A 26,478-nucleotide genomic window follows, 5' to 3' on the forward strand; every position below is an offset into this window, starting at 1 on the left:
TGGACTTCATCAATATGTAATACAGATCAGGAAAGTCTCACTGATGTAGTGAAGTGCTATATAAAGTTCTTTTAATACTGTGTGCATAGGTGTGCATGAGACCAGAGTGAACACTGTGTTTATACACAACTCCCCTCCCTAAGATAGCTCATTTGGAAAATTTGGAATATTTTCTAACTCTGAAAGAACCTGCTCCTCTGCAGCATTAGAATGAGGGGTACCTACTTAACTGCCCTGGGTAGTAAGTCCTGTGAGGGGGACCTGGTCACTTTCAGCAGTGTGTCCCAGAGGCTGATGGAGACAGCAACGTGAACGCAGACAAAGAGTAAATGTGTGGGAACCAGGACAGTCTGAGACCCTATCCATCCCTGAAAAGTGAACAAGATAGTACGTGTGCCTTTAGTTCAAAGGCCTGATCCACAGGAAGCTTTGAAAGAACGCTGGCCTCAAGGTGAAGGGCACTTACTTCAGTTTGTGATGATACTGGATCCTAACTCCATGGCTTGGGTGAACGGGCTTCTCATCCCTAGTTTCTTCACCTGTTAATACCCATGACATCTCTGCTCACCACATCTCAGGGTGATATCAATGGAACACTTCATACGCTCTGTGTGTGGCTGTTGTTCCTTAATGATGCCCAGCAGCAGAGTTGCTATTGTCGCCGTCACTGGTAAAGTGGAGCATCTCAGAATACTGCACCTCACGAGGGGATGGGGCAGGGTTGCTCAGTGTGAGAGCGCTCCGAGGCTGGTTGGTATATTCTGAACCTTGGAGAGTTATCCGCCAATTATGCCCCCAAGGCTTGAGAATAGCAGCCTGGGATTGTCCCAAGAGAGACTTGGCCCTGGGTGCCATACTGCATGACTGGCCCTGGCTTGCATCATCAGAACAAGAGACTTCAAGTGTCTGACTGTAGAAAGGGACCAGAAGTCAGCAAGTGCTGGATCCAAGAAACACAGGTTGGCAGGACACGGCATCATCCAGACACGCTTGCCTTCAGGGGAACGTGATGGTGGGATCTCAAATCCCAATCCAAGTTCACTACATTTGGCCCAAGGTTGGTTCTGATTCAAGGTCACCGAGTTTCGGATTTTATCATCGCTGAAATAAACACCACTTTTCAATCTGTATTTTTATTAATAGCGTGACTCACTTAATGAAGGTCCTGCCGACTCCATCAATCTTCCTTTTGGATGAGGCCCATCTAGGCACCACAGGCAGCTGCCAGCCTGGACCTGCTCAACATTTGGAGCCCAGTCATCCCTATGAACATTTGCCTCGCAGGACGGGGGTGAGGGCGGCACATCAGAACTCCATTGGCACGAAGACACGCACAGAGTTTAAAGGGCTATTTTATTGCGCCCCTCTGGACTTTGCTATTGTTTTTAAGTTCCAGGCAGCCCAACAACCATGGACAGAAAACTCTTAAAAATCTGGCTATAAAACATTCTCCAAATGGGCAAAGGCAGCCATCGAAATTGAAGGGAAAGGTCTGAGCAAAGCCGGGATTCAGTGGAACATGGGGATTCTCATTGCAAAGCTTCCCTAATTCCGTGTCCCTGCCTGGCTCACGATGGAAAAGCCTATTCAGCCGTGATGACAGTGTGTAACCGCAACCACAGAACGGCCTCACTTGAAAATGACAGCATGGGTGTCAAGCTCCAGTCCTCATTGAGTCCCGCCCTGACTTTATCTCCTGGGAAATTGCTTCATTGCTTGTTGCAGGGACAAAAGTCTTCATCTGGGCCCCAAGGTCTCTCTGGTCATTGCCACCATCTGCACAGCACTCTTGAAAGCTGTGCCAGCCCAATGCAGATCCGATTATGGCTCCCTTCTAGAATTTACTATATTTTGTTCTCTGTGTAAGCAAGGACCCATCCTGGAAAGCTACTTCCTCCAGCTAGTCTCGCTTCCTCCCAAAGTGACCAGAAACTTTCCAAACAGCATTGTGTCACCAGAAGATCAAGCATTCAAAACCTGGGGTCAGTTAGGTTCAATCTGTAAAAGTTTCCTTGGAATGTAACTTGTCTCTTTTTCCAGTATATCTGGGTGTATGGTTTAAAATATTCCAGGAGATGGGACCCTGGGAGACACAAAGAGAAACCTTTCCTAAAAGAATGCTCCTTGGCCACCAGTGTGGGTGGAACTGCAGATGTCTGCACAGTTCAACATCTGGGTTCCTGTGAACAGTCCTTCCTTTCATGGTGTGGTGGGGGTAGCTCCTGAAGAGAAGCTGTATAGAATTTACAACTGGCCTTCCCAGAACAGCTGGATATAAAGCCAGAAGCCAGAAATGGCCATGGCGGCAGGGGAGAGGTTCCTCCCCAGTCTGTTTCTTGACTGCACCAGGCAGTGGCTCTCGTGCCACATTCATCTACAGCCATGAAGAAGGTGTGTGCGGAGAGACATGATCCTAGCCAGGCTGAGCAGGACCTGAAGCATCACCTACCTACATCTTGCTATGTCATTTCTGAACCAGTAGATAATCCATTACTCTAACGAAATGTCCAAGGAAGCCAACTTAGGTTTGCTTGGTATCCTGTTTTGGAGGTTTCCACCCTTGATCAGATATTGCTTTGGGGGTGTGTTGTGGTACGCATGGTGGGAACACACAATGAACACATCTACTCCACAGGTGGCTAACAAGCAAAAGAGAGAAAGGAAAAGGAAGGGACAGAAGTCCCATGGTCCCCTTCAACGACATCTCCCATAGGCCCTAACTCTTAAAGATTCTGCTAACTTCCTACAGTACTTCACTAGGGACTAATCCTCAGCCTCATGGCCCTCTTGGGGATGCTGAAGATCTTAACATCCCATCAACCAGGCTATAGTCTAAGAGTAGAACACCTAGAAAGAAAGGAACATTATTGGAAAAACAAGCAAAATGGTCATGAGAGAAATAGCATTGCTCCAATGTAGCATGAGAGGAACCAGAATAGGTGGTAGAGAAGAGCCAAAATGTCAGTGCGTTGGCTGTTTTGTGTCCTTCAGAGGTCATGAAGCAAGTGGTCAAGGCTGGGCCGACTCATCATCCCCACCCACTGCTTGGTCTCTAGGGTTCCTTATGGACTAGGACTATCTGCTGTAGAACCTCTTGAAAGGAATTTGAAACACACAGGCCTGGGAACACAAGCCTAACAGTGTCTTTAACTGAAAGCAGGGGTTCAACTTTAGCTCTGTGCTTGTTTTGGATCTGAAACACTTCCTGAAGGCAAGGGTGTTGATCACCAGGTCCCCAGTCCATGGCATACTGTAAGGTGGTGGAGCCCTAGGGAGATGAGGCCTAGTAGAAGACAATGGGTATTTGTATATACCCTTGAAAGGGATGTGGGGAGCGTAGCCCTTATTTTACCCTGTCTTTTGGTTCCAGCTACTGTTGAATGGGCAGTAACTCCATCAGGTCCTTCCTGCCATGGTGTGGTGCTCAGACAGCCAGAGCTACTGATCCTGAACTGGAACCTCTGACAAAAAGCGATGGGATGACCCTTCGCTCCTTTAAGTTATCCCAAGCACACACCCTTATAACCAAGCGAGCCTTCTCCCTGCTATGACACGAGGCCTGTCACACAGCTTCAGAGATTTTGGTTTTGTCTGCATTGAATCTGGGCACCAACACTGTAGAGTGTGGAGGAGAGGCCTTGTCACCTTGTGGAAAGTATGACACAGAGAAACAGACCAGACAGAAAATTCAAAAGCGTGTGCCCATTGGTTCAGTTACTTCCAGCAAAGCCCAACCCCGTATGTTTCTATGGTCTCCAGTAGCCTGTTCCCAGCTGGGTAACATTCATGACAGATCAAACATTCAATACAGGATGGAACTTGTGAGAGACAATTCATATCCAAACCACAGCAGAGCCACAAAGTTAGAACATTCTATGAGGGAATATTTATGTATGTGCATATGTATATATGTGTGTGCATTATGTACATGTATATATGTATTTGTATATGTGCAAATGTAAGTATATATGTATGTATATGTGTATATACATGCATGCATGTATATATGTGTGTATACATATATAAGTGGGTAGGGATGTGTATATATGTATGTATGTGTGCATTGTGTTTTTATTATACTGTAAATACTTATTATCTTGGAGTGTTAAATTTGATAGACTTGTAACAATTACAGTTTATTTTCCTTGTATTTTAATTTTCATATTGCATTAATTCTTGATAGCAGCATCTATCAATTTAGAATATAAAATTAAGAGTTTAATTTTTTTTCTTTAAGATTCTATCTAACTCTTAAAATAAAAAGCAAAGACTTGTTCGAGACCAGCCTGGTCTACAAGAGCTAGCTCCAGGACAGGCTCTAAAGCTGCAGAGAAACCCTGTCTCAAAAAACCAAAAAAAAAAGCAAAGACTTCCATATGCCCCACATGCATTAACTGTCTTAATTATCTCAGCCTGACCCTTCTGTTCCATTTCTTATCTGGTGCTGACAGCCAGGAGGTCTGGGAATTAGCTCGTCTCCACCTTCCCTGGGCGCCTCTGTATCTCGGAGTTTCTCATTTGTACCTCTGTCCGCCTTAGTTTCTGTCCCATCTCAGTCTTCTCACATCCTTCCAGGATCTCAGATGGATGACTGTCTGGGTGAGAAGCGGTCTCTGCCTAGAACCCCCTGGGCGACGCTTTGTCCTTTCTGCTTTCATGCCACACAGCTGCCCATCCTTTCTACGGCCACTTCCCGTTGCTAGTCTCATCATGATAACTAGCCAAGTCACCAACTTGGAAATTTAGAACTAAAGAGACCATCCCAGGCTGGGGAGATGGCTCAGTTGGTAGAGCATTCGCCTTGTAAGCACCAGCACCTGAATTCTATCCCCAGAAGCCGCATTTTAAAAAGCTGGGTGTAACGGCATGCTCTTACAATCTCAGTGCTGGGAAAGGGGACACAGACAGGCAGATCCCCTAGGGCTCACCGGACAGCCAACCTGGCATAGTGGGCAACAAGTCCTAGTGAGAGATTCTCTTGTCTCGAAAAGCAAGCTGGACAGTACCTGAGAAATGACACTCTTAAATTTACCTCCGGTCCTCCCGTGTGTGCGTGCGCATGCACACACACACACTCACAAATAATAATATTTTAAACAATTAAATATAAAGAACTTCTTGAATTTCAGTAAAAGGAGAGACTGAAGGTCAAAGATGCCCACTCTCAGAGTGAGGGTCTCCGGTGGCTCTGAGACATAGCATATAGTCTCCACCAGGCCTCAGCACATCAAACATCCACAGAAATGCTTCCCGGGTGGTTATTTATAGTAGACACTAAGTATTCTGTTCTGCCTCTCCCAACCCTGCTCTAACAAGGTAGGGGGTTGATGGAATGGGGATGCTGCTAGGATTTGGGGTGCAAACTTTGGTTTGCAGTTGCATTCGCTGCTGCTGAGGCACAAAGCAAACTGGGTTTTACTCTCGTCTTTCAAAGGCCAGTAATAAAAAGGTACCACAGAAACGTCCTTTGATTTAGGGCTACTCAGGGAGAGCCTGGAGTCAGCACCAGGGATCGCAGCTGTTTACTTAAGCAAACGAATGGAACTTTAACAGAACAGCTCATAAACAAATCCTTCAGGAGGTCATGCCAGGCTCCCCGGGACCTGAGGTGTTGGGTCTGACATAGAGCATCATGTTGGCCCCACATGCTCTCCAGTCTCCAGGGGGCCTTGGGTTTGGAATGCCATCTGAGAAGCCTGGCCTGGGGATGGAGGCGGCCGTGGGGGTGGGGGGCAGTTATTTACTTATACCCTGGTAAGGAGAGACAGCCAGGGGACAGGGCCAGCTGGGGAAAGCAGCACCCCATGGTGCAGAGTCCTGTTCAGGCTGTTTCAAACCATAGTCCTGTTCTTCATGCTGCCACATCGTCCCTGGAGCCCAAGGAGGGAACCGATGGGAGCAAACACAGACAAGCCTGTGACTGAACCTCGCTATTATCAACCTGTTGGCCTGCTCTGTGTCTGCTTCAGGGATTGACCCGCTCGTGCAAGATGACCTCGGGATGTCTCCATAAAGCCTTTGCTCCTGCTGCCCCTTCCTCGTGTCTTCATACTTCCTCAATCCCCCCACCCCGCACTTCAGCACCCTGCTCAGAAACCATGTTCTTCATCTTTCCTTCACTTACCTTCTGCCATACTTTGAATTGGTCCCCCAAAAGTTCATATGCTCAAAACTTCATCTATAAATTCCAACCTTAATGGGTGGTATTTAGATATGAGGCATTAGCAGGCCTGATTAGGATTAGATATTGAGGTCTATTCTATGGGTGAGGTCCCCAAAATGGCATTAGTTGCCTTATAAGAGAGAGAGAGAGAGAGACTGGAGCCAGCATGCTTGCTCTCTTTATGATGACCTCTGTCACGCCATGCTGGGGTCATGTGCTCCCAAGACATTGGCCCCACACTCTTGGACTCCCCAGCCTCCAGGGCTGAACACGGAATAAAGTTTTTATTGATCAAAAATTGCAGCACCCGTGGCACTCGGTTACAACGACAGAAAGGAGACTGAGATAACAATCCAGCTCAAACTGAACCGTTGCCTTCATCTTCCTTAAAAGATGTGTTAGAAGCCATGGGTTCTGGGTGCCACCGTCAGCCACTCTCTAATACTGTATGGGTGTGGGAACGATTCGCTTTTCCCAGTGTGTTTTGCCAGTCAAAAAAATATCCAGTACAAATTATCAAGCAGAGGAGTTCAGCATCGTTGTGGTGTAGAGTTGGTATTTCAGGGTTGGTGTGGATAAAATGCTTAAATCTATCACCACTTCTTGGACACTCCTGAAGGGGTATCGGAGTGTTTGGTTTGGGTTTTAGCAGCAAGAGCGGTAGACTTCAGGGCATTCTTCTATTTCTTTGGCTTGTCAGAGCGAGGTGGGAAGTCCTGGCTGATGTAACAATGGCGTGCGGCTTTCCCTGGAGGTGTATTTACTAAGGCAGTTTTCCTAATGGGCTGTTTACAGTCATTTCCTTTCGCAGCTGGCCCCAGAGCGAAATGAAAACAAAAGAAATGATACCCAGGGGTTTATCAATTTTTCTCTCTTATAAACTGTTAGTGCCTCTCAGCAGGAGAAGTTCACAATGCCCGGTTTACAGCTTCTTTGAGCTTCGCTTCGCTGTCTGCCTGCACTGACTCACTCCATGGAAAAAAACCAGCCCTCCCTGGAGCTGAGTCTGCTGCCCCTTGCTGAGACTGGCACCGTCCCTGCTGGTCCTGTGGGATAGCTGGAGGCTGCGGCTCAGAGGACTGTGGAGGGAGAGGTGGGGACTGTGTCCCTCAGGGGTTGTAGGGCAGCGGTCCTCAACCTGTGAGTTGTGATGCCTTTGGAGTGGAACTCTCCTTTCCCAGGGTTCACCGAAGACCATGGGAAAGCACAGATATCTGCAGAAAGATTCCTAAGAGTAGCAAAATTATAGTTGTGAGCTAGCAACGAAAATAATTTTATGGTTGGGGGGTCAGCACAACATGAGGAACTGTATTAAAGGGTCTCGGCATCAGGAAGATTGAGAAACACTGCCGTATGGAATCCCTAACAGGCAGAGGGGCTTTGTTCCCCTGACATGCTTTCTTGTTTCTTTTTGATTATTTTAGGAAGAACAGACACCTCTACTTTGACGTTTTTTACCTAGGAAGTAGGGGACAGCATGCCCAGCAGTGAGGTACCCAAAGGAGCAGACACAGGTCAGCTGTGGAGGCAGATAGCTAGGGAGCAAGGAGTCAGATGTCTTCACTGATCACAAGGGACAGTCAATCGGCACTCCGTGGGGACCTCTGGAATGTTCTTCCCTGCTAAGCCGTTGCTCTAGGTTTTGATGGGTGAGAGGAGGGAGCTGTTGTGTGACACAATCCGATGGTGTTGCCACAGCGATAGGATGGTAACTAAGACACAGCCCTAAGAATGAGAATCGTTATTGTCACCTCCTCAAAGAGGAGAGGAATGACAGCTTAGAAAGGTGAAGCCCTTTGCCCAAGACTGCAGCAAAGAAGAGGCAGACTCCGCCCTGAGGACAGAGAATCCAGCCACAGGCCTGGGCTTTGGAAAGTGCACATTTTCCTTGTACATTTTCTAGACAATTTCTGAAAATTAGCAAGACATTTCCAAACTTTGGTGAATAGCAAATGACGATCACGATGCCTTCAGTCTTTCCTGTATCGTTACATGAACCATGCATGCCACACCGTGTCTTCCTTAGGGTTTCTACTGCTGTGATAAAACAGCACGACCCAGAGCAACTTGGGGAGGAAAAGGATTATTTCATCTTACGTCTCTCAGACCATACTCCATCACTGAGGGAAGTCAGGACAGGAACTCAAGGCAGGAACGGAAGCTGAAGCCATGGAGGGACTCAGCGAACTGGCTTGGTCATCATGACTTGCTTTTCTGACTTTCTTACAGCACCCAGGACCACCAGCCCAGGAGTGATGCCACCCACAGTGACATGGGCCTTCACATACCAGTTACTGAGAAAATATACCACAGGCTTATCCAGAGGTCAATCTAGTGAGAGCATTTTTCTCAGAGGCGGTTCCCTCTTCTCTAATGGCTGTAGCCAGAACACTGATGAAGCTACTTTGAAAGCCATCTGTTTTATCTGCCCAAACTGGAAATAGGATAGGCTCATATGCTGACCACAGCCAGCCCGTCTTATCTGTGAGTTCTACCGGTGCAGATGCATCCAACTGCAGAACAAAAGTATGGAGCAAATGAAAATTGTGCCTAGGCTAATAACAACACATATGTATTATACTAGCTATTGAGAATAATCTAGAAATAAGGTGTTCAGAAAGGTTTTTATAGGTTAGATGAAAATACTACAGTGTTTTCTATCTGAAACTTGAACATCAGTGGATAGTTTTATCAACAGAGGTCAAGAATGAAATCCCAAGGTCCTGAGCAACAATGTGCAAGAGCATTTGCCACAGACTGCTATAAATACATAGACTAGACAATAAATGTCTGTCCTAGGCCAGGGAGGGAGTATACATCTGGAATCTTTATGCTTGGAAGGTGGAGTCAGGAGGATCAGGACATGGGGACCATCCCTAGTTAGACAGTGAGTCCAAAACTGGACTGAGCTAGGTAGACTATATCTTAAAATGAAAACATTCATCCACCGAGAAGTTGTGAAATGAAGGATGGGACAACCTTGTTACATAATACCATGTCAAAAATGATCATGGAGCAGAGAAATCACCATGGAATGGTTTCAAGTTAATAATTCAAATGCACTTACATAAAACTCTACTTGTAGTTTAAAGGAGTAATAGATACATACACATAGGAATGTATGCACAGAAAGGAAGCTAAAAGATCTCGATGCAATCTGTTCACACTGATGACCTCTGGAAAACACAGTGCCAATTATCTCTGAGGAAGACGCAAATCCAAAGGGCTTTTGGAGCATGCTCTATGTAAGTCTAGATTATATCAGACTATATATGTAATATAATGGAAAATAATATATTTAAATTTATGTTTGAAATATATATTTGAAAAAATATTGAAGAATATATTTGAAAATATAAACAAACATTATTAGGAAGTAAAAAAAATTCAAATGCTAATTTCAAAGACAAAGCAGAGAAGAGGGAGGAGCCATCCGACCACAAGATTCACTTAACACAAAAGCAATATTCTCTACAATACTGACTTGCAGAAGAATGGGAGCTGGGCTTGGGGAGACGGACCCTTTACTAGAGTGTCTCCCACACACATATGAACATCTGAGTGCAGATTCTCATTACCCGCATAAAAGCCAGGCCCATGGGCAACATCTGTGATGCCAGCGTTAGCATGGGTGAGGTGGGGAGAGAGGGGATCCTTAGAGCTCACTGGCCAGCCAGTTTAGCTACCTAGTGAAATCATTGTGGGTGAAACATGAGATCTCAAAATATGAGATGGAGAGCGACCATGAGAGGCATTTGAATGTGACCTCTGGCCTCTACATTCACACATGTGCATGCATGTACGCACACATACACACACGCATACACAAGAGTACGTGGCTGGGAGAGAAATGAGGATGGACTTGCTCATGCCTTTGACCAACTGATTACACCAGTCCCTAAGAAAGTGAGGGAACAAGTCCTGTGTTACCCCATCGTAGAGAGCAGAAGTCAGAATTAACAAAATTTGCTTCAGAAGAGGTGTGGCTGATTTGAGATTTGTGAACAGAAAGTTCTGTAACCTGTGCCGTGGTTTGAATGAGAATGGCCCCCACAGGCTCCTAGAGTTAGATCTGGTTCCCAATTGGTGGACTGCTTTGGAAGGATTAGGAGGTGTGGCCTTGCTGGAGGAGGTGTGTCCCTGTGTGTGGGCTTTGAGGTTTCAAAAGCCCATATCAGGCCCAGTCTCAACCTTTCTCTCTACCTAAAGGTCAGGATGTAAGCTCTTATCTTCTGCTCCAGTGCTATGCCTGCCTGTCTACTACCACACTCTCCACCATAATGGTCACAGACTCACCCTCTGAGACTGTAGTCAAGTCCCCAGTTACATGCTTTCTTCCATAAGTTGCGGTGGCCATAGTGTCTCTTCAAAAGCAATAGAACAGTGACAAAGACAGACACCTTGTCCTAGAGAAGTGACTCAATGTCTTCCTTGGAATATAGGTGGGAGCAGTTGACATGAGACCTTGTGTCTGTGTTAAAGTGGACCATACACATGCATGCGTGCACACACACATGCACGCACACACATACACACAAACCCACATGTGCATACACATATATACACATGCATATACAATATCATCTGTAGCTTACCTCCACAACTGCTGTACTATGTCAGATCAGGAGACTGAGCTTAGAGCTCCAGAGGCCACCCCAATGACAGCCACCATGATAGCATAAAAGCCACATAGAACCCAGAACCAGAAATGGGCACTATTGCTTGGTAGACTGTGGTTCAGGATTTTGAAACATTTGGTGCCACAGCTCAAAAACCTCTGTGACTATGCAAATGTGTAGTTTTTTTCTATGGTCCATTTACTTACCTGTAAAATACTGATAAGATGGTGCTTATAGCTTTATATAACAAGATGATTTATATAAATAGTCTGTGCCATGTCTAGATGATGCGTAAGACTGGCCAATCATTAGGTACTGTTTATAATGATGTTCTAAACACTCTAGGGACTAAGTGAAGAACTCATACATGGGAAATCTGGTAGATGTTTTCATTTGCAGAACATGTCCCAGTATCCAGTGGTAAGAGCACAATTATTGGGAGTGCCTGGAAGAGGCCCAGAAGCTGTAGCACAGGCCAAAGCTAGGTTGTCTGGTACAAGGACTGGCATTGGATGGCAGCTGAGCAACATAAACATGGCCAAGCCAAAGGGAGTAGAGCTGTTCGTGGAATTTAGAAACTTAACATGAAAAAGAGAAACATGCAAAATACCTCAGTGATTTTTATGCCAAATGACTGTTAAAATGATAGCATGTTGGACACAGTGGATTAAGTCAAATGTATCAGTAAAACCACTCTCATCTGCTTCTCTTTGCTTTGTTTAGGTAGCTACCAGACTATGTCAAATTACATGATGTTTGGACAGCAGCAGGATGCAAGCTACACGGCCTGTCAAATACACCCATCACATTTTCAAAACACTTCCATGTATGTGTTTGTAAGTTCCTGGGGAGATAAGTCAGGGGAGAATCTTTTCCTCATTAAAAAGATGGAGAGACTGAGAGCTGATCTGACTGTTCAAAGGCTTTTTCCGTGTTAGCATTTGCCTGTGTGGGAAAAACTTAAACAGAATGGAGAACCTCTTACCAGCAGCACTATAGTTTAGTTTGGTTTGGTTTGGTTTTTTTATTTTTACCATACTTCCTTCCACCACTCAAAGGAAAGGCAAACACCGTGTGTGTGTGTGTGTGTGTGTGTGTGTGTGTGTGTGTGTGTGCGCGCGCACTTTTTTTTTTGTTAGCTTTAACTGTCAACTTGGTACAGCCACGAGCACTCTGAGAAAGAAGCCATAGGCATGCCTACGAAGGCTTACTTTTATTGTTAATTGATGTGGGACACTCACCTGTTCATTGTGGGCAGTGCCATCCCGAGACAGGTGATCCTCAGCTGTTTAAGAAAGCTAGCTGTTGGGCAGTGGTGGCGCACACCTTTAATCCAAGCACTTGGGAGGCAGAAGCAGGTGGATTTCTGTGAGTTCAAGGCCAGCCTGGTCTACAGAACAAGTTCCAGGACAGCCAGGGTTCCACAGAGAAACCCTGTCTTAAAAAAGGAAAGAAAGGAGAGAAAGAGAGAGAGAGAGAGAGAGAGAGAGAGAGAGAGAGAGAGAGAGAGCGCTAAGCATGAGCCATCTTATCAGCTATCAATCATTGTGTTCCTCTGTGGTTTCTCTTTCACTCCCTTGGCTGTGATTATATGGTCTGAGATAAGGCTGTGTGGATCAACAAGCAGTTGAGTCTTGGGGCTCCCACCTTGAGTGCCTGCCTTGACTTCCTTCAGTGTTGGACTGCAGCCTGGAAGGGTAAAGCCAATCAAACCCTCTTCTCCCTCAATTGCTGTCAGTCAGGATGTTTGTGACAGCAGCAGGATGAATGCCGTATAGAACGCACACGTATGGGTGTCTATGTATATATTTATAGTTGGTGGCCTTGGTTTTCTCGCTGATACCTAAATAACAACTAGAGCTACAGAACCCTTTGTCCAAGAATATCTTCTGGGGGCTGGAGAAATGGCTCAGTGGTTAAGAGCACATGCTGTTCTTCCAGAGGAGCTGGGTTCAATTCCCAGCACCCACATGGCAACTGTCTGTGACTCCAAGATCTGACACCCTCTCACAAATATACATGCAGGCGAAACATCAATGCATATGAAATAAATAAATATGTAAAGTTAAAAATTACAAAAAAAGAATATCTTCTGGTACAGCACCTGACTTGGCCAGAACAACTCAGTCACAACTCAGTGACAACTCTCAGAGTGACCCATCTCAACACAATCCCAACTCAAAGCAAGATGTTAGGGGAAGAGGACACAGGCAGACAAGGCTGAATGGTCAAAGTTCCTCCTGCAACAATGGGGAGGTGCTGTAGAAAATCCTACAGCCAGTAGCCTTTAAGTTACCTGCCCACTTGGGCATGGCCTCTTATACTATAAATGCCTATGTAAAGCATGTGTTCACTCTCTCTCTCTCTTCTGGCTGCAGGATTTGGTTGCTGCTCCCCATTCGAGCAGAGGACTGTGATCTGTGAGTCTACCCCTGAATAAAATAGCTTTTCATATTTTTTTTTTTTTAGTGTCTGTCTTCAGGGAACCCTGTACATCCTTCACAGTGAAGGGGTTTAGTAGAAAGGGGTTTAGTCATCAGGGAACTCAGAGCATGGATCAAAGCACCAAGGAGAAGAACATTCACCTGGATAAATAGACTGCCACTCCCCATCATAAAGGAGGTTTGGGAACTGAGTCGGCCCTGGGTCTTCAGTGCGATTCCTTCCTCTGTGTTTCATGCATCTCTGATAAACCAATCTAAGCCATTCCCTTCCCATGTCATTTCTTCGGCCCCATGTCCTTGTTTATCAGCATGCTGACCCTTCACTCTTGAGAGAAAGGAACCCTGCCAATCATCTCCCTATCTCTCCCTCCAGTGTCCTCGCAAGAGCAGATGCTCAAGGATACTTTCATCAGAATTCTAGCCAGAGGCAGGAGGCATGAGCCTGTTCCCATTTCAAGACCGCAAGGAGGCCTTGTCCCCAGGCCTTTCGCTTTAGACTGCATTGAAAACTATGTCAGTTTAAGAGAGCACCTGGCAGGACAGTGCCCCACTGCCAATGAGTGGGTGAGCATGAAGCATGATGGGCAGGTGTTATCACTCCTGAGTGCCTGCAATGAAAGAGTAATTGGAGATGAGGGGCGCTGGGCTTATGCTCGTGATAAATGGCAGGCAACGTAAGGGTTGGTGATGAATGAATTGGGATTAGCATTGCAAGCATGATGGAGCAAGGCTTTCGAGACCTGACACTTAAAGTCATTATTCTTGCTTAACATCTGCCACGATTCATCATCCCAGCCCTATGTTTGCTCAGAGAACATTGTCTGGATCTCGGCCTGAGCCCCGGTTTCAGTCTATATTCTATCCCTGAAGGGTGTACCAATGTCTGTCTTCCCAGTGGGCTTCCCCCAAAGTAGGAACACTTTTGGTTAATTTAGGGGTAAGTGGAAACATCAGGGTTTCTACAGAGAAGTTGGCTGGGGAGAGGCAGTGGATAGCAAGGCAGAGTAAAAAGAAGACCCATGTGCTAGTTGTACATTGTAGACTGAGTTTCTTTCTTTTTTTGTTTTATTAAAGCATAATCGCATCACTTCTCCCTACCTCTCTTCCTTCCGATCTTTCCTGTGTCCAATACATGACCCCCCCATTCACTGCCTCCTCTTCTCTAAATAATTGTTGGTACATATACATATAGACGAGAGGTGGCTCAACAGTGAAGGTTGCATACTGCTCTAGCAGAGAAACGGAGTTTAGTTTCCAACACTCACATCAGGCTGCTCAAAATTGACTATAACACCAGTTCCAGCAGATCCAGTGCCCTCTTCTACCCTACGCAGGAGCCTATCCTCATGTGTACATACTCACAAAAAGACTCATACACATACACACAGTTAAAAATAACACAAGATGGTAAGAAGGAAGGGAATGTTGTTCACACAACCTCTCTCTTGTGAAGAGTCTTTATGCTTGTAAGATATATTTTGATGGATTCCGGTTGCCATGACCTCACAATGGTGGGGCCTACTTACAAAATCAATACATAAAATTGAGAACTTATTTATGCCTATCATTAGAGCTTGTCATCGAATTTGGCTGATATGCTTGAATTGAGAATTGGGTTGAAGGTGAAGATTGGGCTTCAGAAAATCTGGGTTCCAACCAGCTTTGTCACACTGATCCCTGTCAATTTAGATCACATCTGGTGTTCCTTGTCTGCCGCAGATAGTCGGACGCCCCTTGGTTCCTATGCACATACAGAGAGTATATGCGCACATATACAAGCACTCAGATATGTGTGCGCAGCATTGCACTTTCCCTACAGTTAGGACACCTGCATAGCTTCTCTACAGACACACAAGAGGGGGAAATTCACTGATGTGTCCTCACTATTTAAACATGGACAAATCTAAGGGGGCTTGGAGGAATCTGAGCTTGGCAACCCCTGTGATGGGTGACTGATCTTCCACTTAGACCATTTCCTCCCTGAATGTTCTGGGCCATTTACCTAATTTTTCTTTTACTTCTGCATCCCATCTTTAGTTACAGCTTTTGAAAGATGGTGCTGTTTCCAAGCGGGGCTCCAAGGAGTTTCTGTGTAAGATTTTCTGATGTTTAAGTGTCGACCGTCAGCTCCCTGATGCTAAGATTTCTTCCAGATTCTATTTGGAGCTTTGCGCTAATTTTCTGCCCCACAAAGCCAGCCCCCATTTGGAAAAGATCACCTAAGTTCTTGCTGTTTCTTAGTCAAGTGCTTTTGACTTGATTCCAAGGAATCCCTTCAACTTGGTTCTCTTTAAACCATGTTATTATATTACAACCTTCCAAGAAGACAAATAAAGGCAGACTATTCCATATCATCAAAGGCCTTACAGGAGGAAGATATGACATACCAGTTTCTCTTTTTTTCCTTCCTGTTCATCACTGTACAGGAGGATTATTGAAGCTAATTGAAGTCTGTTTCATTTTTCTGCCATTGATGTGGGTTTTAGCTCAAGTGGAATGAAACATATCATGTCTGAAGGAAGATTACTTTTACAAATTAAACCAATGTATCTTACTGAGCTCTATTTCCAGAAATGTGACCTTATTAGACTTCATAATTAAAGATGGGAGCAATAAAGACATGCTAGCCAACATGCCTTCTAATAATGCCTGCTGGATTTGAATTAAATTTGCTGTTGACCATTAAAGCATTACAGGGTATTCTGTGGGGAGCCATGAAGAAAAACTCCCCTTTGTATCAGCTGCTCCTGGCCATTCTAGATGAAACAAGAGCTTTTGCTTTTGGTAAATCAAAGAATCTTGAGGATTCACTGGTGCTTCGGAGCAACAAGCAGGGAAGAAAGGCTGGCAGAGTTTTTGTCCTGGTATGTTTCAGAGAACTGGTAGCAGAGGAAAAAAAGGGGACTCAGGCAAAGGTGTAATATGTTTGGGGAAAGGTTGAGGACCTATGGAGCCACAGCAGAAGAGAGAGGACACAGACATGGTCTGGGTAGAGGAGGGAGAGACTGTGCTGTGATGTTTGAGAAATGGAAGCAGGGATGTAGATAACTGGGAAAAGTTAATGCTGCAAGTGGAACAGGATGTCGTAAAGAACACCTCGGTCACATATTTTAACAGAAATCTGTGTCTCTGAAAAGAAGAGATTTCAATAATCATCTCATTCACACATCCCATTCACAAAGGTGTGCCCCTTGACAGGGACCTGGGTATAATCAACACCCCGCTAGAGAAAAGCCTAACGTTCCTCAGTTCCCCTTGCAAAGTCCAAGCAAGTACCTTCAGGAAATAGCTGGTTGCAATTCAGGAGAAACCTACCTGCTTTCTCCGGGGTTGGCATCCTCATACCCCCTGAAGCCCACTGGCTTCATTGCCAGCTGAGCTTCATTGCATCATTTGCATTTGCATTAGGCAAAGAAAGCTGAGTTGCTGTTTAAAGAAGGAATCCACCAGCCTGGTGTACGAAAGCTGTGTGGGATACATGGAAGCAGGAATGGCTTGTAGAGCTGTTCCTAGAACCCAGGAAACCCCAATAGCCACAGGTATTGTCTCCCTCCTCCAAGACCATCATTGCTGCAAGCCTTCATACGTTCTGAGTCAGTTTGATTTTGGAAAATGACTAAGATCTATTTAGCATCAACCTAGACAACAGATGGTAGCCGACCAGTTTAACAGCATGGTGAGGAATAAGCAAGAATGACCTCAAAGGTTGATTTTTTTTCCTTTCTGGCACAGATTGTAAACCGATGTGAGAGAAGCCAGATTCCAGGCGCATGCGCTTTTCCAAATGCCCCACACTCTAGTTTATCCAATCATCACAAACTAACGCATGGCAGAGGCAGCACCGAGTTGAAAGCTTCCAGATTACCAAACACTGCCACACCAGGCCTTGTTTGGTGCATCTTCTCACTCAGCAGTGTGGGACCAGGTCCCCCTCCACACACACAACTGCACAGTTTCTCTCCTCATTCTCTCCCACCATCTCTGCTCAGAGCCTCAACATCCTCCTCGGCTTTTTCCTACTCCTCAAAACGGAGTCCTTGAAACTTTGCCTAAGAAAGTACAACCTGGGCTAGGGCGGTGGTTCAGTGGGTCAAGTGGTCACCATGCAAACTCACAGACTTAAGTTTGCACTCCCAGAAACCATGTAAAAAGCTCTAGTTCATCTATAATCCCAGAATTTCTACAGGGAGTGGAGGGCAGGACAATCCCTGGAGTCCCTGGGTACCCTGGTGCTTGCCGCTGAGGACGAGAGAGTCTGCCTCAAACAGCATGGATGGCAAGGACTAACACCCTAGATTCTTCTTTAACCTCCACTGTGACGCGTGCACTAGTGTGTGTGTGTACGTGTGCGCGCACACACGCACACACAAAGCAAAATCTTCAAACAAGCCCTAGTTATAAACAAACCCACAATGTTAAAATGGTGAGATAGCCCTTATTTTCTCAGACTTTACCCAAAAGCCACGAGGGAGCAACCCAGAATCACAAGCCATGTTTGCCATGTAACTGGGAGGTATGTGTTCCCTAAAATAATGGGGTGGTCAGTCGCTATTCCTTGTAGTAGATATCGTCTGGGAAAGTGCCCACAAGTACCAAAAGAGCACCCTCTGGGCGCCACTTTACTGGAGGACAGGCGGGTCTAGATTTTGAGAGCCTCTTGCTACATCATTGCTGCCAACCAATCGGCATGTAATTTGGTTTTATGTGGGGTTGTACTTGAAGACTCCTCATGTAATATGTATTGATAACTCATTAACTTTGACCTAACACACAACAGCACTATAAGTCAGAAGTCCCCCGTACATGGGCTCATCAAAATGTGTGTGTCCACTAAGGAGCACACGTCAGAGACTTCTCGTGTTCAGGAAAACTAGCTCTCATTTGGTACTCTATTTTAAATACAAAATCACCAACAGAAGCTCAAAAATTGAAAACCATGATATTGAATAGACTATTGTTTACAGTATAAGAACCAAAACAAAACAAAAGGTGGAAATAGAAGGAATTGATTGGGGGTGGGGAGTGGACATACTGAGGTAAGAGGAGACAACGCAGCAGGAATCAGAAAGCATCAGGCAAAATGAGTGACACTCCGCACCCCAATATCCAGCACATGGAAGAATAGACACTGGCGTGAATAGACTAAGGGGTGTGGGGAACAAATACGAGGCAAAGGAACAAGCCAAAAATCATTCAGAAAATGGCAGAGGGAACAACAGAGAAAGAAATTGGGAAGCATGTGGATATTTGGTTTTGCCAAAGGCAGTAATTATAGAACGTAGATCTTCAGCTCAGGATAAATGGGGAAAACAGACCCAAAAGGGCTAATCGAATTACAAAGGTAGAATGTGAACAACAGTTCAGTTATAATGCAAATATGAAAGCCCCTGAACATACAGAAGTGGAATCCCAAAAAAAACTTAAAAGGAAAAGCAGAAAGAGGTTGGAGGATGATATTGTAGCTGTGGAGATGGAGAGGAATAACCCAGGTGATGGGTCAAGGAAGGGAGCAGGGGCTAGTTAACATTTATAAGCAATGACACCTGATAACATTGACTAAATTGCTGGTGGGTGGGTGGGAGACAAGGGAAAACTGCAGTCATTGATGCTGCCTGTATTTATCTAAATGGATATTTAATGGCATTTTCAAATGTGTATTTTTCTGTTACAAAAAGTAACTTTCAGGAGCTGGAGAGATGGGTCAGTGGTTAAAAGCAGGTGCTGCTGTTCTTCCAGAGGTCCAGATTCCAGTGTCAGCACCCACTGCAGGAAGCTCACAATGGTCTATAACTGCAGGATGTCTGACCTTGGCGAGTGCCTGCATTCATGTGCGTATATCCACATGTAGAGACACACATGCTTGCATTTAATTAAAAATAATAAGAACAAGTGTTTTTGAAAAGGTAAGTTATAAAACCAAGTAGCAATATTTTTCAAATTTTCTGAACACACACACACACACACACACACACAAAACAAACAAATTCCACAATAAGGATAAGGGGTTTTCAGCAGCTGTTATCCTGACACTTAAGAGGGCTGAGGTTCTAGGATCACTGTCAGTATGAGGTCAGTCTGTGTGTTCTAGGCTATCCAAGGTCACAGAGTAAGACTCTGTCCCCAGAACAAACAGACAAAAAAAAGACAATTTTTTTTTAGTTAAAAATATGACCAGTACGCTGGCACATACCCGCAATTCCAACACTTGAGAGGCTGAGATGGGAGTGTGAAAGTTCAAAGCCAGCGTGGGCTGCACACTTCCAAGTTGTCTCAAAAAGAAAGCACGAGTCTTAATAGAAAACAGGTTACAGAACCATGCACATGCTTTCTTACATAAACGAGTCGCACTAGATTTTTAAACCAAGTAAGTAAAGGACCTTGGCTCACAACACAAACCCCAACTTTTCTGAAAAAAGAAAACAAATAAAAAGCAGGAATTGGAGACTGGACAGATGGCTCAGTGACCAAGAGCACTGGCTGCCCTTCCAGAGAACCAGGGTTCATGTCCCAGCACCCATAGGGCACAACCACCTGTACCTCCAGTTCCACAGGATCTAATGCCTTCTTCTGGCCTCCTCAGGCAGGTGGGCAAGTCCCAAGATCTGCTACCAGCAAACCCAGCTCTGGGTCAGTGGTACCGGTACAGAGGACAACAGGCTTGAGACTCAAGAAGTTTCTAGCAGAGTTTAATGTCCTTCTGAAGGCTGTCGGACAGCAGGTGCTCCAATTTCCTGGGTTGTTTGATTTCCATTCATGACTTCAAAGGACCATGTGAGGCCGGTCCATGTTAGGAAAGACATGCTGCTTTACTGAGTTTACCCATTCAGGTATCAAACTCACCATCCCCAACACCCTCTCAAACGCATGCAGAATCATGTTTGACCAAGCATCTGGACATCAAATCGACACAGAAAATAACCATGACCAAGGTTGTGAGTGAATAGTGGCTAAATATAGACGAACACCATTAGGGAATCCGGGATGAGCAGGAAGGAGTTTCTGGAGGACAGACGAAGGCAGATCACGGCGGTACAAAATGGCAAAGCAACTGAAGGAGCACTTATCCTGCCTCACGGGTGTGTCCTAGCTGGGGTCAGCGGTGGCATGTGAGCACGGGTAAGTAACATGCAGCCTAAACAAACAGAGGGCATAAGAGACATCTGTGCAGTTGGTAGCAATTGGAAATGAGAGCGTAATGGATTTTAATCATCCTCTGTCCGTGCAAAATCACACATCACTGTTCAGATACTAGGAGAGCATGTGCAAAACTTCCTTAACAAGGTGTTCTGCTTCGTCAGTGCCTGCGTGAGATACATCTCACGAGACATCACAGGAGCGCCAATCTATTGCCCTGATACAGTGGCACTGAATCCCATCAACAGTTTAGGTAAGGTTGGTGGGACCAAGTTGACCCAGAGCCCCTTTAGACCAGGCTATCCTAGTTCTTCCCATGGGAACCATCCATCCAGGGGCTGGAGGTATAAATTTGCTATGGAATCAGCAGTTTGGCAGTAGTTTCTAAAACAAGCGCACAAAATGACATCACCTGAGAAAGTGGCTCTCTACTCTGAGTGACATAAAAGTCACCCACAAGGCTTTCAAGACCTGCCATTCAGAGCGCCGCATCTGGAGATCCCAATCCTCCTGCCTCGAGCTGGGGCGTTACTGTGTTTAGAAACCAGCTGCATGAAATGATTCCAGCAGCAGGCAAAGTTGCAAACCATCCATCTGACAGGGAAAGAAGGATCCAAACCAAAGCTTAAAAAGCATTCCCCGTTAGATGCTGCTTCCGGCAGAGGCCAGGGGAGAAAAGGAAGGCCAGACACAAAGGGCTAAGAGAGACAGCAGGGTCAACAGTATCAGACGCCACTAAGTGAATCAGAAGAGGCCGGAGAAACAACTCCACATTGGGCAACACAAAGGCCGCTTGGAGCCTTGACAAGGCTTTTGTGAAGTGGCAGAGACAGAGATCAGATCGGATGGAGTGGCGGTGGGAAGGAGGCATTGTGGGCAGACTATTCTGAATCTTGTTCTGAATAGGTGGATGTCAAAGACGCAGTGTCTGTTCCTGGATGTGAGGAGAATGGGGTCTTTCTCGCGTGCCGATGGGAACTCAACTGAAGAGAGAGAACTTCGTGACAAACCAGGAGGGTGGGGTCCCTGCAGCATGACGTCCCTGACAGAGTAGAACGGTGGGCCTTTGATGAAAGCAGGGACCCTCTTCCTTCAAAACTGGATGGAAAACACAGAACGCATAAACTAAGGAAGGAAGGCTGTTTTTAAATTTCTGGGTAGAAAGATCATGGAGTTTCCATCTAATGACTGCCATCAATATTTTTATCATCGATAATATGAAATAAATTTTACCTTGAATACTTGTTCATCCTCCTGTCATGGATCTATTCTCATATAATGAGCCTACAACACGCTCACCCCTTTCTAAGTGCTGGGTAGTGTTCTTTTAAATCAGGCCACCATTTATTTCCTCAGCATTGTTGGGGAGGGAACATAGCTATATTCCCTATTTTGGGGGGGTGGTGGTAAATATCTTTTACATGCCTTTTTCTTACTTTGATTAGTATAGATATATAAACATGGGGTTTTATATAAAAAAAAATCTTCCTTCATATACACTTCAGGTTCTCTCGAGAAATAGAACCAATTACAGAAAGGGGGTGGGGGAGAGGTGGAGACGCTATTGTAAGAATGAATTCATGTGACTGTGGAAAATTAAGTGTGTTACTATTTTCTAAATGCGAGAAAACGGGGACTTGGTGGCGTCATTAAGTCTGCGAGCTAACAATCAAGGGACTTAAAGAATCCTAGGACCTCGGGTGTAAGTCTTAAAGTTTGAAGACTGCAGAACTTTCTCTCTATTGGCCAAGGTCAATGTTACCTCTTCCTCTGTCCTTTTCTTCTGTCTTGTGCTACTCAAGAGACTGGATGAACTTGGCTCACTAGTGAGGATGGCTTTTCATTCTTCAATCCACATATCCAAATCTCTTCAGAGACAACGATTCATATCTGATGTCTTAGTTTTCTCTCTGTTGCTAGGATAAACAGAATGGCCAAAATCAGCTTAGCTTCCAGGTTACAATCTATCATCGAGGGAAGCCAAGACAGGAGCTCAGTCAGAAGCCTGGAGGCAGGAACTGCAGCAGAGACCATGGAGGAAGGCTGCTTACTGACAGGCACCCCAGTGCTTTACACAGCTTCTCTTCTTATATGGTCCAGGACCATCTGCCCATGGACAGCACCAGCCACATTAATCACTAATAATATTAATCTTCAAATGCCCCAAAACCAATCTGATGGAGGCAATTCCACAGTTGAGGCTCCCTCTTCTAGTTTATGTCAATTTAATAAAAAAAAAAAATCTAGTCAGCGTATCTGGGCACCCCAGCCTGCTCAAGCTGACACATAAAATTAGCCATCGCCATTATTTATCCCCTTTCATTTTGTAAAAATACTTTTATTTTGCCTCTCAGCAGTCAGAATTTTGCTTTATAGAAAGCCAAGGACAGAACTGGTCCCTTCTTTCAATGCTGAGTGCTAGGCAAAATACAAGCCTTTCATACAACAGTGTTCCAATGGGGCTCCTTTAACGTATTACATTCTCCCAGCACATTAAGTAATTGGTTGTCCTTCATGTGAAATTTATATTAATTATGTTCTTTGAGGGGAAGCTTCTCATTTTTCTGCCAATACAACTGCCAACAAGGAGATACTTGGCCGGGCTTGGGGGGAAAAAAAACCCAACAACTAACTACTAGAAGCTGGAAAGCATCCTAGCGTAGATTCCCTTCCATAATTCATTCCCAGCACACATGTCTCCAATGCACACACTCTCATTCCCCTCACTCCCGTTTGTTGTTGCTACTCTCGCTTGTGAACCTCTTGACCCTCAAAGGTTGAACTTGAACCCTTTAAGAGAGGACCTGTGCCGAACTCGGTTCAAATGCTCTTGGCTCCCTTCTACGCAGAAGCAGTTCCCAGTTCTTGACACGGCACTCGATCACTGAAATCGCCCCGAACCCAGACACCAAAGGTTCCTCTGTGTAAGGACGCTGCCTGCTGTGCAGGGTCCTGTGTGGATCATGGGACAACTGGCCCTTTCTCTAAAGCCCTTATCCGTCAAGGGCACTGCAAGACCCAACAGCCGTTTCTAATGTTGAGGATCAGGGGTCTCTTTAAAACTTAAATCTGATGTTTCCTTACTGGGTGAAGCCCTGCAGCAACTGTCCATGTCTTGGGAATAGGAAGTCTTCTTTGAAATCCGATAGTCCTCCTGTCTGAAATCATGGCCACCATGATACCCCCGAAGTTTCTTAAGCCTGCCAGCCCCGCCTATCCTAGCTCCTGCCTCGCTATTGGCCGTTTTGCTCTTTATTAGACCAATCAGGTGTTTTACAGGCACAGCGACACAACTTTGGAGTTAAACAAAGGCACCATAAAGACTGCAACACAGCTTGGCATCATCAAACAAATGTTCCGCCCACACAAAAGGAGGTAACGCTTCGTCCGCTGCTATTCCACAGCAGTTCTGTCGACTCCTCTTTGCCAGGGTAATCATATGTCAGGCGTCTTGATGCACCTGTCACCTCTTCACAGATGCTCTCTCTACTCCAGAAAGGTTGAACCCCCCTGCTGTCTGCTCTTCTTGTACCATGTGGGTCTCTGTTGTAGGCAACACTTCCGAGCGGAAGCTCACGTTGCTATGCTCGTCTCTAAAGTAGGCTTCATAACTAGAATGTCCAATTTCCTTCATCATTCAGTTTCCATTGCCAAGTATGATGTCCAAGAAACACTAAAGTGAAGAGTCAACAAACGAGTGGCTAAAACTGAGAATTAAAGTAGAAAAGGAAGACGGTGAGGGACTGGCCTCATAGTGGGGCATAGGACAAGTAGGAGGGGATAAATCCCACCTGGCCAAGCCTTCTTAAGACATCTGTCCAGAAAGACTTCCATGAGCAAAGCGTCTAAGGCAACTGAATACTGCGTACCACGGCCACGGCCATCCTATGGGCATCATACAGTCCGTTGCAGTCTCTGAAACTTCTATGCTTTCTGACTCTGAAAGGATATTAAAAATCCACTAGTCTAGGTTGGGATATAGTTCAGTGGTAGAGAGCTGGGCTTGTGGGGACAAGGCCTGGGGCTTAATCTATTCAACAGTAACAGCAGAACCAAAAAGGGGGGGGGGGTAATACCATCAACAACAAAAACTGCCAATCTAAAAAGACTTGTAAGAAACAAGGATTTCCAGATTCAGACGTTAAGATCTGACCCAGTGAATCCACAATGAGTGCTACCTACCGTTGTACTTTCTAAGAAATAGTAACAGTAATTCTTGTTCCTCATCTGTTAGGATCAGTTCCTGACTCACTGGGAATCCAGCAAGCCAGAGGGAACTGCAAGGCCCAGCTGCCTCTGCTTCTGAACTGGCTGACTGTCCTTCCCTGCCCACGTGCACACCGCAGTCAGCTCCGATGGAGGCATGCAGCCCAGGGCTCTCATTCTTCGTTTATTTCTTGTTCTTAACTAATGAAGCCTCATGCCCTTGCGGGGCCTTGTTTCTACAAGGCCAAACACCTTCTTTTAACAGGACGTACTTGAAAAGCAAGATATTTCCCTTTGTACTAAAAACAAATGGTGATGAATGTGCTTGTTGTAATTAATCTACGGTGACAGATTAGCGGTGTAGTGGCACTGCTCTGGGAGCCTTCCTTGATAGGACAGCTGGTGAGAAGGGACACCAAATTCAATTTGTTTCTCATTTGCATACATATGACAACCATCTGTGCTGATGGTGCTGCAATGTCTCCATTAGACTCGGCGCTAGTGTGTGGCTCTCCCAGGCTCCCCCTAGACTAGGGAGAGAGGGAGCTTAGACAGCATAAATATTTGTAGAGGAAAGAGGGTGGGCTCAATGGAGCACAATCACCATTACCCCTTCCACCATGTTAGGCACGGAACAGAGGCTGTCCATCCTCTCCCCAGAGGAAGCCAAGCTTCTTTGGAGAACCCTATCTCCCTCCATTGGAAGTCTTCTTACCCTCGCTCTGCCAGAGACCCAGTTCAATTGCTCACGGTCTATTCCTTCTCATCCGTTCATTCAAACAAGTTTCACTTTGATGGCGACCAAATTTCTTAAATGATTCTACTTGTTCCAGAAATAGTCTACAAACACCAAAAGGCGGAACATTGTTCCAAAGGAAAGGGGTGGATAATACCAGACCTGTACAACAGTGAGTTCAGTCAGTGAGGAAGGGGAAGCAGGCCTGAGGGGCTGGGGGAGAGGAGAGTAACGGCAGGAGTTTGCTAGGACTGTCTAGCAAGGTGCCACAGACCACGTGACATGGCTTGGCTCATCAGAAATGCTGAGTCGTACTTGAGTTCTGGGACCTCACAGTTCAAGCTCCACATGACAGCGTGGCTGAAAGCTGCCCTTCATGGCCTTTTTTTTTTTTTTTTTTTTTTTTTTTTTTGGTTTTTCGAGACAGGGTTTCTCTGCAGCTTTAGAGCCTGTCCTGGAACTAGCTCTTGTAGACCAGGCTGGTCTCGAACTCACAGAGATCCGCCTGCCTCTGCCTCCCAAGTGCTGGGATTAAAGGCGTGCGCCACCACCGCCCGGCCTTCACGGCCTTTTCTACCATCTGGTGTTAGCTGGCATCTGCAGTCCACTCACTGATCTGTCACCCCCTTCTCTGCCCCGTCTTCACAGGGACCATCTTCTCCTCATGGCTCTCTGTGCTGGTCTCCTCTTTCTGTTTTCTTTGTTTCTGATTTTTCGACACAGGGTTTCTCTGTGTATCTATCTCTGGCTGTTCTGGAACTCTGTAGATTAGGCTGACCTTGAACTCACAGAGGTCCACCTGCCTCTGCCTCCCCTCAAGTGTTGGGATTAAAGGTGTGCCCCACTACTGCCCAGCTGGTATTTTCTCCACGTGAAACTAGTTTAAACAGGTTAGCCAGTCTGTACGTCCAGCAAGATGTCAGAAACCTTCATGCAAGAGCAACAGGTGATGCTAAAATGTTCATCACCGTGACGTGCACTGGCATGTTGGTAGCATATAGATTTATGGGAGGAAGTAAAGAGGGAAGGATGATGGCCATTCACTCTGGAAGCTATTTGGGGGACACACCTGATGTCAAAATGGTTTAGCCTGGGGGAAATGGAGTGTGAAGAAAAGGGGGCAAAGGTTTAAAAGATGACATCTGCAAGCTATAATCGATTGGATGTTGGTATAAA

This window comes from Arvicola amphibius, chromosome 4 (genome assembly GCF_903992535.2).
Source record: "Arvicola amphibius chromosome 4, mArvAmp1.2, whole genome shotgun sequence".
Classification (NCBI taxonomy): Eukaryota; Metazoa; Chordata; class Mammalia; order Rodentia; family Cricetidae; genus Arvicola; species Arvicola amphibius.